The sequence below is a fragment of the Clarias gariepinus genome, chromosome 12, assembly GCF_024256425.1.
Source record: "Clarias gariepinus isolate MV-2021 ecotype Netherlands chromosome 12, CGAR_prim_01v2, whole genome shotgun sequence".
NCBI lineage: Eukaryota > Metazoa > Chordata > Actinopteri > Siluriformes > Clariidae > Clarias > Clarias gariepinus.
The window spans coordinates 3,492,196-3,507,712 of record NC_071111.1 but is presented as its reverse complement, the minus strand read 5'-3'; the positions used below and the strand labels follow the sequence as shown (position 1 = coordinate 3,507,712).

The 15,517-nt window shown below is 38.5% G+C and overlaps 1 pseudogene; it reads right to left on the bottom strand.

The window, feature by feature from the left end:
- Positions 1-1,006: 1,006 nt before the first annotated feature.
- LOC128534675 (scavenger receptor cysteine-rich type 1 protein M130-like) overlaps positions 1,007-15,517 on the bottom strand; it is a 66,399-nt pseudogene continuing 51,888 nt past the window's right edge.

The window sequence follows — 15,517 nt, the reverse complement described above, 5'->3', positions numbered from 1 at the left end:
CTCAAGGTCCACTGTTCTGACACACGATAAGTCTCTGTCAGCACCTGTGACTGGGTACAACCAGCACATGGACTGACCTTGGGGGACAGGAATGAAGTCACTGCTGCTCACAACTTTGCAAATACATTTAGTTTGGATTTTATCATAATAATCATCAATATTTAGTTTACAAATTAATAATCATTTCTTAAAACAATGATGTGGACTTTAATAGCATATTTCATCCACTAGATGGCAGTAAATCACTTCAGTTTAGGGAAACTTTTTGGTCCAGTTGACCTGCTGAGGGCGCTGTAATTAGGCTGTAATTAGCTGATTAATAATAAAATAGCAAATACTATAATGTTAGAGTTATCACTAATTATGAAAGAAAAAATGCCATGATATATGAACCCATGAATAATAGTGTTTATATCTGGAGTTATGATGTGTGTAATGTTGGTGTTAATGTAAGTCCTCATCATGTGTTTAATTCTGATTTATTTTAAAATAATGTAAATGTTTTTATTATGTGAGTTTGTGTATTCATCTGTGTTTCTGAAAATAAAATAGAATCTTTATTGTTATTGTACAAGAACAGTGACATTTGATTTGTAATTCAAAAAAAGTCCTAAAATAAACACAATAAAAACATAAACATGGTGCAGTAGAGCAGTATACACTTGTGTGATATTAATTTTACCCTGCATGTGATTTACTCAACTCAAACACAGATCATCACAATATACAAAAATAATAAACATTAAAACACTTTCATTTCATTAATTGTATAAAAATAGATGATTGTTATACAATAGGAGAAAAAGTAAATAACTCTACATAATGCAAAATATTGAATTGTTCTCATTCTGCGAGGCTAAAAAGTCACCTTTACTTGTATATTGTTTATTAAGATATAAAATTAACGAGTCGTCACTCATTAAAAAGTGAGAATATTGAATAAAACCTAAGATCACAAAACAAACATCTGAGAATTTTAAAGAAATATTAGATTATTAAACAAAATCCTGAGAATAAGGAAAGAAATTGGAGAGTTTGAAGGAAACCTGAGAATTTCACATGAAAATCTGAGAATCCGTAATGAAACTTCCAACATACACAGCTCCCTAATAGAGACTGCAACAAAACATTCATTTCAATGATATGTTTTATAGTTAAACACACAGCATGAAACCTAGACGTATATATTGCTTGCATATTGTTTACAAAGACAAGATATTCAGATGAATTGTCAGAAATGTGTTGTAAAAGGAAAGCTGGAAACATTTGGTTCAGTAATAATGGAGCTGATTTAACTCTCCCTAATCTATTTGCTAATAACAAGGTGAGAAAATGAACATGGTTCAGAATGCATGAAATTATTGGAAGTAGAATCAAATCATTGTTTGTGTTTATAAAAGTTGAAATGTAATTTCCTGAGAAAAGGCCTTTGGGGGCGTGTCTCAGTCACATGGTCCCTGTCTTTCTGAGATTTCTCCTCCACCTCATCATATTCTGTAAAATAAACACATTTACCTCTTTAATATCTCCTTTGTATTGGATTAATAGTCATTGTTTTGTAAAACCTTTAAATACAGTAAATGATGCACTATGTAGGATTTCTTTGATCTTTAAACAATAAATGAAGAGAATAGAGGACATTTATCAGATGAGTTTTCTTAATATTAACACAGGCCATGTGTATAAGATGTGATAGAGATGTCCATCAAATTTCACATCATTTTACAAACTGATTCAACTGTAGAAATGCTACAAAACAATAATACATTTTATATAGTATTACATTTCTATTTTCCTGGTAAATGTTTGGAATAAATAGATTCCAGTCCTTACGAGAGTGTGGTTATAAAAATGTGGAAGTAAAAGAGCCATAAATATACAGGTCTTATCTAAAGTGTGTAATAAATCTGGCTGCACTTGTTAAATGACAGAACAGAGATTTGTTCTAAAAACAGTCAGCTGATGTTTATATTATATATCACAGGTAATATTTACAGTAGGTCTTATCTAAACTCTTTAATAAATGCACTTGTTAAATGACAGAACAGAGAGAACATTTGTTCTAAAAACTCTTCTGAAAGTTGATATTTATTATATACCATATATAATCTAATCATATATAATCTAATCTTTGACTTTGCTGCCTGTGCACTTATGTACATTACAGAATAAACAAGAAGTCACTCACCTTCTGTCTCTCCTCCATCCTGTTCCTCAGTGATGACATCATCATAATCTTCTGGATTGTCTAATCAACAAATAAATGAAGAAGTAATAAACCAGTGTGTGTGTTGATCTTATAGTAAAATACTGAGTTACTGAGTAGAACACGACGTTTATATGAAAAATAAAGATAACAGAAATAATTTAAATATATAAACTATTACATATTAACCTAATTATACTGATTTTATATTAACACTAAATTATTATAGGATTCCATGCATGTGAGGAGCGAAAAGTAACTATTTAAATATATGCACTATTAAATTATTTACATGTTTATTAATTGATTGAATTATTATTAAATTATATATATTTATTGTCTACCAGCTGCTGTAGTGAGAAAAAGGATTAACCAATAGGAACGGTGCATTTTCCCATTAGTGTGTGAAAGCTACTAGCCAGAGACTCCACTATAACCACTGAGATATGGAGGTGAGAGCTGATGAAGTCGCCTGCTGGAGCTTTACTGCAGTAAGAGGAGAAGAAATTATATCACTCTTTATAAGATGGAATTTTAGCCCTTATTTACATGATTATTTTTTAATTATTTAATTCATGTATGTATTTTTTTTAGTACAAATAATTAGTATAAATTTATTTTAAGGCAACATTCTTAATTTGTTAAGAAAAACAAATTAAAAACAGCCAAGATAAATGTATTGATTATTTAATGAAGTACATTTTACATAAAATTGTTTTATTATATTTCACATTTTTTAATTACATAAAAAAATCATATTTAAATACTTTTCAATTAATAATGAAAATATTTACTATTAATACTTTTATTACTATTAATACTTACTATTAATATTACATGAGTGTAAGTGCTATATGTACATATATGGAGCTCATGTGTATTTCCCTTCCTCTGTTGCAGTACCACTCTGGGCCAGTAGGTGGTACTGCCACGCTTTTCATGTCAATCTCATTTAAGGGCTTAAAATTATAACTTGTTGCTTCTTTTCATCAGCATTTTAAAATTTAGTTTGGATTTGCTCAAGTGATACTTTTGTAGAAATTAATAATTAAATGTTACAAAGAATAGATTAAATAAAAAGCTATTAAATATTATTTAATTAATTATTGTTCAGTGATATTAATGTAGATTTTTAAGTTCCAAAATATTGTTAAATTGCTTAATTCATTATGTAAAATACATTTTGCTGAATTGTTTTAGATGTGGGTGTGGCTTATATTAAATGCAGCTGTAACCCAGTGTTCATAATTAGCCATAAGAAAATTATAGACTGGTTACTAAAATGATGTAAAATAATAATTATATTAAAGTAATATTAAAGAATCCAAACTAATAAAGGTTTTGATTATGACAGTGAAAGATGGAAGTAGACAAATAGACAGACTCTGAAATCCCCCCGTGCAAGCATGTGGTTTGTCCTGAAATCAGTTGTTTCTAAAGATCCCCCCTGTGGTTATTTACTAAATGGTTTGTCCCAGCTGGTTGTCTGTCCCTATTGGGTGAAAGGTCAAAAGAACGCGCGCGCAGCGCTGGAACTTTCTAGACTTGAAGAAGCGAATGGATTTGTGTTTTTTCCCTCACGATTAGGAGCAAATCATAGCAAATTGTTCCTGGAGTTAAATGTGATGACATTTATCTGATGAGTGCAACAGTGAGGGTCTAACATGTTAACAGTCTACTGGTTTGTATTGCTCTAGCGTGGACAGCAGCCTGGAGACTTGCTTGTTGCTAAGCTAATTGTCCGATGCAAAGCCACGTGTTTAATGTCACGTTTAATGTGTCTACGTCACATTGTATTACTGTTGTTTATATATATTATTTATATATTATATATTTAATAATAATAATAATTTAAGCTTTATGATATTTTATGTTTTTTATTGCATTTTACTTTGTTGTCAGTAGTTCAACCAGTGCCATAAGCCATTGTAATATTTAATTGGTGAATTGATTTTGGGGATTCTGACCATATCTATAGGTCAGGTTTTTAGTCGAGACTGGACCCAGAACCTTTTCGAATTGATTCCTTGGATTACTTTTCCCTGTCATGGATGACGAGCCCATAAGATACTATCAAGTTGATTGATCTTCGAGTGCGGTAAGAAGGATTGTGTCCACACACAATAACGAACCGAATGGAAATTCGTGTGATGATCCAAAGTGGGGCACTAAGACTCTAGTAGACCCGGGCCGGTTTTATTTTCTTTATGTGCACACTCTTATTATTATTTTTTTTAATTTATTTTAGTTACATATTGAATGCGTCACTAGAGTTCTCTTTACTCATTGTGATGTAAATTGCATTCCCTTTGTGATGTTTGTTAACCATACACACCCTTAATCAGTAAATATAAATAGTTAAATTTTACTACTGTGTCCTGGGTTTCAGACTCAGTGCATCACTTAACTCTTGGTTCTTGCCTGTAGGTGCATGTTATTCACAAGTTCTGACGCGTGTCTTTAGTTACACAGTGTCACTGACGACATCAGACGTTTCGTTGATTTCTTTGTCTCTTGTTTATTTTCAACATCAAAAACAACGGTTGTTACAGTTTCTTGCATAAATCCACTGTAGTCACGACAAGTCGCTTGCTGTGTTCTGTAGCTTCGATAGATTACAGTTACAACAACTTATTTTACTGTATTCCTTTTAGCTTACTGTCTCACGGTCAAAAGCTTGTGTGCTCCACACCTTTCTGTATCCTTCCGTGTCTTAACAACAACTACAACTAACGTGCGTGATAGACATGGAACTGCATAACTGTGGGATGATGTCACAGAACAACCCATGAAATGACTCCAAAGTCAACTGGTTTTACGCATCTTGCTACACTAAACTCAGACAATTGATGCAACTCGTGTAGCCAGGCCCTCCATCTTTTTATAAATTGTTTGGGAATGTCATCGTCCCAAGCAAGTCTCTCTTTACATAACTGCTGCATTAAGATCTTAGCTGGCAGTATGACTGGTGCAAGGAAGCCTAAGGGGTCATAAATTGAACTAGTGACTGACAAGATTCCTCTTCTAGTCACAGGCCGCTCTTTTAAACTATTCTTGAACTTGAGCGTGTCTGAATTAATACACCACAGCACCCCTAGAGCTCTCTCAACAGGGAGTGCGTCTTTACTCAAATCTAAGTCCCTCATGTCTTTAATTCTCTCACCCTCAGGGATGGAAGCTAGCAATGTACGACTATTACTTGCCCACTTGGTGAGGTGAAACCCTCCACTTGCGCACAGTTTGGTGAGATTACTATATAGCGCAACTGCTTGACTATGACTAGAGACAGACTTCAAGCAGTCGTCTACATAAAAGTTTTTAAGTACTGTGTTGACTGCCTCGGCAGATGCATTGCTGCGGTTTTCTTCTGCTGTTTTCCTAAGGGCGAAGTTAGCTACACTTGGAGATGATTTTGCACCAAACAAATGAACGACCAAGTCCTGACTCACGTCTCCATTCGGCCACCACAGGAAACGCAACAAGTCTGTGTCCTTTTCCGGAACTCTAACCAGATAGTACATGGCTTCCACATCTGCCATCATGGCAACTTCCTCTTGTCTAAAGCGTGTGAGCACCCCAATGAGTGAGTTTGTCAGATCGGGTCCCTGCAGAAGCTCGCTATTTAATGATATTCCCTGATAGCTGGCAGCACAGTCAAAGACTACCCTTAGCTTTTTCTTTTGAGGATGGTATACACCATGGTGAGGTATGTACCACACTTGCCCGTCTTGTCGACTTAGGTGAGGTGTGGGGACCTTGACTGCATGACCCTTTTCAAACATGTCGTTCATGAAGTTTAAATACTCTTTGTAAAAGGAGCGGTTATGCTTAAACTTCCGTTTGAGGTTCAGTGCGCGCTGCATGGCTGCGCTTCGGTTATTGGGCATTTGAATAGCTGCTTTCTTAAATGGGAGACCGATGTAGAAGTGATTATCGGTAAATTGCAGAGAGTTAGTTACAGAGTCTAAAAACTGATAGTCCTCTTGTGACAACTCAGCTTTGTCATCACAGTTCCGTTTAGGAAAATCATGGTTGTACTGTTGTATCAGCATTTGTTCTACACTTTCGATGGAGACTCTGTTGACTACAACGCTCACTTGCTCATTGTCACATGTGCCTTCCTCGACCGACTCTCGAAGGGGTCCATTTATGGTCCATCCAAGAGCGGTCTTTACTGCGTATGGCCCATTGTGCCTGCTGTTAACTACTCGCCATGGTTCTAGGAGCCTGTGCTCTTTGTTACCTATGAGAAATTCAACTCCAGCATCGATGTTGTGCTGTTGTGGAATGTTTTCCACTGAGACTGGGATACTCTTTTGTGTGAACACTTTGGGGAGTTCAACAAAGGTGTTTTCTTCCAGACTGCTAACCTCTAGGTCAGTAAGCACGTAACTTTCTACTTGTTTCCTTGCGTTCATGGTGCTTAACATGATGTCAATTTTTTTACCTTGTACGTTTAATCGCCTTGCTAATGACTCAAAAGGCACAAAAGGTACAAAAGGTAGCAGAGCTACCTGGGTCCATAAAGGCGTATACTTCTACTGTCTTGTTGCCTTTCTTGGACTTTATTTTAACAGGTACTATGGAGAGAATACAGTCATCTCCAGCCCCGATACACGCACTCGTTTCGTGACTCGCTGCAACAGGCAATGTTTGAACTGGTTCGGTTTCGTCAGCCTTTACGATCGCTTGAGCTGTGTCTTTTGCTGCAATGTGTAGCATGCGAGGATGTTTCTTTGAGCACAGCTGACATGTAATTTTCTTCGTGCAGTCTTTGCTTAAGTGTCCTTTTACTAAACAGCCAAAGCAGAATCCATTCTTTCCAAGAATGGAGTCCAATTTGACCTTATATGTCTCATTGTTAAACTGGTGGCATTCATCTAGGGTATGATCTTGCTCACAGGATGCACAAGGTTTAGTGAAGGCACTAATAACTAATGCACCACTACTCTTTACTGTGATTGAGTCTTCATGACTTTTACCAACCTGTTTTACGCCGGTCGCAAAGCTGCTGCCCCTCTTTTTTTCCGTTTTCTGCTTAAATCCTGGAAGGGGTTTGTTGCTGTGTTTTTTACCACTAGTCGAAACGTTCAGGTCTCCAAAAAGTGGGTTGGACATTACCTTTGCTTCTCGTTCTACGAATTCCATCAGCTGCACGAACTTAGCTCTTTCCTGATTGCGCTCCTCGTACTTGTATACGTGGCTTCTCCATTTTTCACGCAATTTGTAGGGCAGTTTTGAGGCAACACTCCTCAAGTTGGTAGCATTGTCTAGCTCATCCATGTAATCGATGCTTGACATGGTATTGTAACATTTTACTAGGAACCGGGAGAAAGTTTTCAGCGACTTTCCGTCCTCTGACTTTATTTCCGGCCAGTTGAGTGCCTTTTGCATCAGCGTTGTAGCGATTATTTGTCTATTTCCGAAATTGTCATGTAACAGTTTTATAGCCTCTGCGTAACCACGATGTTCTGGCATGAGCTGGCAGCTTCTCACTAGGTCTCTAGGCTGTCCTTCAGTATACTGCTCAAGAAAGAACAGCCTTTCCAGATTGCTATCAGTTTTGGTTTCGATGGCATGTTTAAAGGCTCTTACAAAGGACGTGAACTCAAGAGGGTCACCATCGAATAAAGAAACATTGCGCGGAGGTAAGGAAAGTTGCCTCTGACTCTTCGCAAACATTTCTGTAAGATCTGCCTGAAGTGGCATCCTACCCTGAGGCTCCACTATGTCAGTGTTGTAAAGTGAGTGTTCGTTACCTTGGGTGGGCCGTTCCATTAGGGTGCTTGACATTATGGGTTTGGCACTCACTGGCATGCTTAAGTGGGTTGCTCGGAGGCGTGATGGCAGCTCGAGGTATTCCGTTGCCGAACTGTGGTCGCAGTGGTCGTTGTGCTCCGGTTCCGGGGGGCATGCACCACTCGTTTCGACGACCACGCTCCGTCTGGCAGGATGTTGTTTTTTACGGTTCTGGTAAGAATTTAATTCAGCATCGGCCATTGCAAGCGCCGTTTCCATTTCCAGCCTTTCCTTTTGTGCCTTTAATCGTGCTTCCTCCAGCTCCAGCGCCTGCCGATCTCTCAAGGTTGCTGCTTTAGCCAGCAAAGCTGCTCTGTTGGCTTCCACCTTTTTTAGTCGAGCTTCGGATGTTGCTGACGTTAAGGACCTCTTGGATGCCGCTGACGTTACGCTTCCGTGCCTTCGGGGGGCGGGCATCTTGCGCTCCAGCATTGACACACTGTCGTTTGGCGAAACTCCATCGTCACCTGTTTGGGGCAACTTAAAGCGATTACTAGTGTCCGTGATCCACGACTTCACTCTTACCATGAATTCTGAGCAGCGCGTTAATCTAGGGTGAAACCAGTGGTGCTGATCGGTTTCACGCTCTTCATCCTTTGCGCACGATCGCACTGTTACATTGCTTTCAATAAAGTCATTCAGCAGCGCTTTGTATTGGCGGCGCTTGGCTTTAACGTCATGCAAATTACAAGCATTGTCCATAAGCGCCTCTAGTTCATTATATAATACAGTCAACTGACTCCACTTGCCTTCTCTGGCGCTCTTCAGTCCGTCGAGCACCATCACCTGCTCAGATTCGGCGATAGCGACGTCCTTGCCGTGTGACATGGTGAAGTTTAAAACAGGCAAGTCCTTTTCTCGCTTTCGGCTTCGGTTGCTCGTTGGCAGTCAGTGCGCGTTTTGAATCGCACGCGCGCTCTTCAATCCACGTTCACACTCTTAAATCACTTATCTTCATTTCTGCGGCGGAACAAGCTTTTGACTTTAATGTAGGTGCATGTTATTCACAAGTTCTGACGCGTGTCTTTTGTTACACAGTGTCACTGACGACATCAGACGTTTCGTTGATTTCTTTGTCTCATGTTTATTTTCAACATCAAAAACAACGGTTGTTACAGTTTCTTGCATAAATCCACTGTAGTCACGACAAGTCGCTTGCTGTGTTCTGTAGCTTCGATAGATTACAGTTACAAGCTTACAAGCTGTCTCGCGGTCAAAAGCTTGTGTGCTCCACACCTTTCTGTATCTTTCCGTGTCTTAACAACAACTACAACTAACATGCGTGATAGACATGGAACTGCATAACTGTGAGATGATGTCACAGAACAACCCATGAAATGATGTCACAATACAAATTATATGTATGATACTTAATGCTTAATGCTTAACTAATAAACTGAAATAAGATAAACATAACAAATCACAAGAATGAAATATGGCCCTTACATTGCCAAATCTAGAACCTTTTGAAGCTGGTCTACTCTATAGAACGTGATGGTGCCACTTGTGGGCTACACAGCAGATGGGGCACTAATTCTAATAAATAATTAATGGAAAATGGTATTAAACTATTAGTATTTAAACAAATACATTTAACTACTGTAGGATAAAATGATAGAAGTAATTTTATTAATGACAATAATTACATTATTTACTTCTGAATTGTTTTAGATGTGGGTGTGACTTGTATCGCAGCAGCATTATGAAAATAAATAAATATATATCATAAGAAGGTAAAAAAATAAAGCTTAATTCAACGTTACGTTGACAAGAAAGTTATTATTTAATATTAAATGCATGAATTAATTCCCCACATTATGAATTGTTGAGTTCTTTTAGATGTGAGTGTGACTTCTGTCAAATGCAGCAGACGAGATGTTGATGTTAATCAGCATTTAGCGTCTCAGCACTGTGAGCTCTTGGAGCTACACTTTACTACACTTATAGCAAGACTTTTTTGTTGTGTGTTTGTTTTTCATCAGTTAATGTGGAGCGTCTGCTGTACACGTCCCTGTGGATGAGCTGTTACTATAGAAACCATAATGTAGTGGAACCAATGCATTAATATAAACCTGTGATTTACAGCTGCAGTATGTCAGAGCTGCTGTTATAGAAAATTAATCAACATCAATCAGAATGCAGAATTCAGCAGCACATTGTTTAAAGTTTATTAGAGAAATGTTTAAGGGGATTTTTTTAATAACAGAGAAACTCCCTGACCTGTGGTGATGTTTGTGTTTGTTTCAGCCGTAACTGCATCATCATAGTTCTCGGACACGTCCTCTGTCAGAATGTAGAGATAAAAGCTATTAAATCCACATGAATGTCATTAATGATCATTTGGATGCTTGTGGATGCAACACTGTCACATTATTATCATACCTGTCAGTATAACTGACTTCTGATCAGCTGTAATGGCCTCATCATAATTCTCAGCTTCATCCTCTACACCAAAACACAGAGATTTAAAGTTTACTGAAGTGGCAGTTTGTACACTGTGGATTTGATGACACAATGAGTAATGACATCGTATACATGTCAAAAATGTCACTACACACAAACCAATAAACACACTGATCTGTAGTCTCTGTGTGTGTGTGTGTGTGTGTGTGTGTGTGTGTGTGTGTGTGTGTGCTCTCTAAAACAAATCCCAAAACAGAAGCACACCCTCCACGTTATCAGCGATGGGTCCAGCAGTGACGGCATCATCGTAGTCCTCTGGTGGCTCAACTCTTCCTGTATCACCTAAATGAAATAAAAGCAGAGGCTCTGTACAAACAGCTCCATCACATTCTGACCTCATGGTTTAATGTCAAGTCACTTAATTTATCTGATCAGTTAACAACTGCACCCACTTATGAAGTCACTGGTGTCGATGACATCATCATAATACTCAGCCTTTTCTCCAATTCCAGACTTTACTGGAAAAAGAAGAGTTTGTGTGTTTGGGCTTTTAAACACATTTATACTCAATAAAATCCTCATCCAAAGAAGCTTTGATAAATGTGATAAGAGGGATTTCAGAAGCTTAAAGTAAGATAAGGTTGATTGTGAGATCTCATGTGTCAGCATTAAAACACTGGAGTTACTGTAATTCTTCTATACAATACATCATAATCACGTCTCAGAAAGGACACATTTAGTCATTTCTCATCTTTAATTGCAATTCGAATATCTTTTAGTTAATGGAGTCAGACAAACTCACACTCTGGCCTTTTTTACCTGAGAGAAGCTCATCATCCACATGCTCATACCCAGAATGCTGTTCTTCAGAGAGGAGACTTCCTGTTAGAGGAGAGCAGGACAGGCATCACACACACACACACACACACACACACACAAAGAGACTCATGAACTCTATTTCGGGAAACACACATTTCGTATGATCTGTCAAATGAGGTATACGTCACATAAACACACACACACACCGGGTGTAAGTCAGGGAGAGGGGGGGGGTATGCACCTGCACAGGAAAGCCTGCACGACTGCATGCACGCTCAAACACACACACACACACACACAGAGAGGCCTTTTTCAGACTTATGATATTTAACATTTGGAGTTTTATCAGTTCATAACAGACGGTCTTTCTGTCCAGTGGCCACATTGGCAGATATTTATCTCTCTATCTCTTTCTTTCTTCCTTTCTTTCTTTCTGGCGGTGCTGAAGGTGAGTTCCCCCAGGACACCATACACACTAGAACCACCAGGTCTAACAAAATTCATCAAAAACTATCCATACAACCAGCCGGGGTCGGAAATATTCTGAAGCAAAAATCCAACAATCAAAACGGCACTATGGGGGAACTAGAGTGTGTTTCTCTGGGATTTTACATTTATACTGTAACTGGAGAGAGAGTGTGTGTGTGTGTGTGTCTAAATAGAGTAAAACTAATGCTGTTTATCTCATGTTTTATCCTCTTGGGATGTAAATGTGCCCATATGATGACATTTAATAATCACCAGAGTTTATGGGGACTTAAACTTTATACCTTTATCTGGCCAATAAAATACACATCACATAGACACACACACGGAGTAAAGCAGAGAGAAGGGGGGATGCACCTGCACAGGAAAACTAGCACGTACACACACACACACACACACACAGGGTGGATTAAGTGACAGCTACCCGGGGTGACATCCTGCCAGCGGCGGCACTGATCTGAATGCTCAGGATGGTGATAACATTTGCATGATCAGTTTTCTATCACTCTTTTGCGTGCCACATATTTTCATGTCACCGTGTGGGACATTAATCTCCAGCCCTGATTCTAGTTTGTGAACGAGGCAGGGGACTGACTGAAGCTCTCCCACTCAGTTGTACGAGATGGGGAGGGAGCGGATGAGATGGACATCACCTCAGGTCTCCTGCAGGAACCCCGGGGCACGTGCCCCAGTACTGATCTGCTGAGCCCCAGTAACATCTCACATTCAACTTTTAACAAGATCCTAGATTTGGATTCAGTGGATTCATTTAGACTGATAATAATGTGAAGGATCTTTTTATCCACAATGTCAAAGCAACACGGTTTAACTCACAATACAAGCTGAGACGCACCATGTGATCAGGTCGTTACTCCACAGCGTGTGTGTGTGTGTGTGTGAGTTCACTTAATCATATATCTGTGCTTAAAACAAGTATTGATTCATCACACGACAAGACTAAAGTAAGTTTAATAAATAATAATAATACAAACCGGATTCCAAAAAAGTTGGGACACTATACAAATCGTTAATAAAAACTGAATGCAATGATGTGGAGGTGCCAACTTCTAATATTTTATTCAGAATAGAACATAAATCACGGAACAAAAATTAAACTAAGTGTAATATCATGTATGTAATAAAATAGACTTTAATCACACTTGTGTTTATTAATCTGTGTTATTATACTGCTTGACATGAAATTGCATTTTCATATATGTATTATTATTATATATTCATATTTGTTTTAAATGATTGAAAAAGTTATAAAAGTTAAGGCAAAAGTGTTTTTATTTATTAATTATTTTTTGTCAGCGTTCTGAAGGGGAGATTTGCCACACACACTAGATCCGGCACTGAGACAGAATTCTGCTGATAAACATCTATTAACAGTTCTTAATTAGTGCACGTGTGTGTGTGTGTGTGTGTGTGTGTGAGAGAGAGTTTTCCTGTGCAGGTGCATCCTCCTTTATCTGCCTTACATTTTTTTTTGAGTGTGTGTGTGTGTGTCCATCTGTGTTAATGCAACATATATTTTACTGGACGGATGTTCGGAAAGGTGAGTCCTCATAAACCATGGTGATTATTAAATGTCCCCATAAACACTTTATACTGACAGTGTGTAATAAGGACAGCTGTGTGTGTAACAGGCCACATATTATTAATGCTGTGGAAGAATATTGTCAGACATTGTGCAGGATGAGATGTGTGTGTTTAAAATCCACAGAACAAGAGGAGCTTCATTCACTCTGAGCTTTTCAGTACACTTTCACATTAAACTAAACTAAAGCATCTCAACTCGGGTAGTGTGTGTGTGTGTGTGTGTGTGTGTGTGTGTAAGAGTATGAAACTATACACTACAGTAAATACTCACAGTATTATGAATGATCTGAGGTTTATTCCATAACATTTCGTAGTGTGAGTGATTTTACTAATTACAATGTTGTACAAAGTTAAATGTGTGTTTACTTTCCGTGTGATGTAGAACAGTCCACATATCACTCACCTCTTTGAGTGGAGCTCGTGATTCTTCTAGTGATGTATCTGTGGTTGATCTCCTCATAGACTGCCTCAGGCTGAGTCTTACGCCTCGTCTTAGAGACAACTGGGAGTGCAGAATAATAATAATAATAATAATAATAATAATAATAATAATAACTGGTGTTGTAGAGAAAATAAACTGTGTGAATGTGTGGTACCTCTCCTGAGCACTCTGTTCTGGTAAAACAGTACCACCAGAAGCACTAAGGCCAGGAAGAGCAGCGTTCCCAACACAAAGAGAACCAGTGGAGGGGTGGGTGGGGTATTTGGAGGGCCTCTTCCTGAAGTCAAAAACACAGAAGAGGATCTTGATACAAAAAAAATATTCGTATTACACAGATATTGATATTAAGCACATGTTGATTTGTAACAATTACACATACCTGATGTGGTGGTGGTTGTAGTGGTGGTGGTGGTGGTGGTGGTGGGTGTAGTAGTGGACACTGTGGATATGTCTGTATTTGCAGAAAAAAACCTATGCAATAAACTCTCACTAGATCAGGTTTCTGACATGCTGAGCTTTCAGGCTAACATCTGAGATTATGAATAAAAGTTATCAAGTCTTAACCCTGTGAGAAAAGTGTAGTAAGTGGAGAGAGAACGCTGAAAAGTTAGCACACCCCTCTGACCTGCACAGGTGACTACAGCATGAGAGCAGTCAGTGTGTTTCTTCAGGGAATGATGACAGTCCCACAGGTGAATCTCATCCCCTCGACACTTTACTCTGTTCAGCCAGATAGTCCCTTCACCAGGACCAAAGCTAACATTCCTATCAGCACTCAGCGCCGAGCCACAGCCCAGCTGTCTGCACACCACCTGAGCGTTCCTGATGTTCCACTGATCATCACAAACGGAGCCCCACGTAGCGTTATGATACACCTCCAACCTCCCAGAGCAGCTTCCCTTTCCTCCACTCAGCCTGAGAGACCAGTGCTCTACATCACACACATCACTCATGGTTTACTGCTTTTATCTCTGTTTCTTTGATTTTTATGACATGTGAGGAAGAATAATGACCTCAGGATGATTCAATAAAGTTCTCAGCAAATGATTTTATGGATACAGGAGGAAATCCATTCTTACAATGAGTAATGAAATTGAATGTAAATGAAGAACAGCACTAAAAGCTTTTCCTTATGTTTCCTTACTTGAGCAGTGTTTCTGAGAGGGAAGTGAAGAGCACTTTTCTTGTGTATGTAGAGACGTTTTATCATCTGCAGTAATAAAATACACACATTAATGAAATGTTACACAGCAGGTTTATCTCTCAGAGCAGACTTTTATCAGACTTTTAACTTCATATCTCAGTAACATTAGTTGAACACTATTCACAATGAAACACTGCAGTTTATATCAATGTACAGAACCAGAGAAGTCTGACTCCACCCACCTGTGCAGGTAATATGAGCCACTTCATCACTATCATTATCACATGTGTTCTGTCCCCAGGGTGAAGATGGACACTGCCACAGATTAGAGTCGTGTTTCCTACACTTCAGTTCATCCAGCCAGTTAGGAGCAGATTTGACTCTTGCTTCAATGTTTGAGAGACTGCCATGTCTTCCACAGTTCAGCTCTCGACACACCATGTTTATTGTCTCATCAGCCATCTGATTGTGACACACATTACCCCAGGTTCCATTGTAGAACACTTCCAGATTCCCCTTACAGCCCTCTGTGAGTCGTATCTCTTTAAACTCTGGAGGGAGAAGAACAACTTATTAACTTGTCCATATTTAACCCGTTACAGGTTGAATCTTAGTC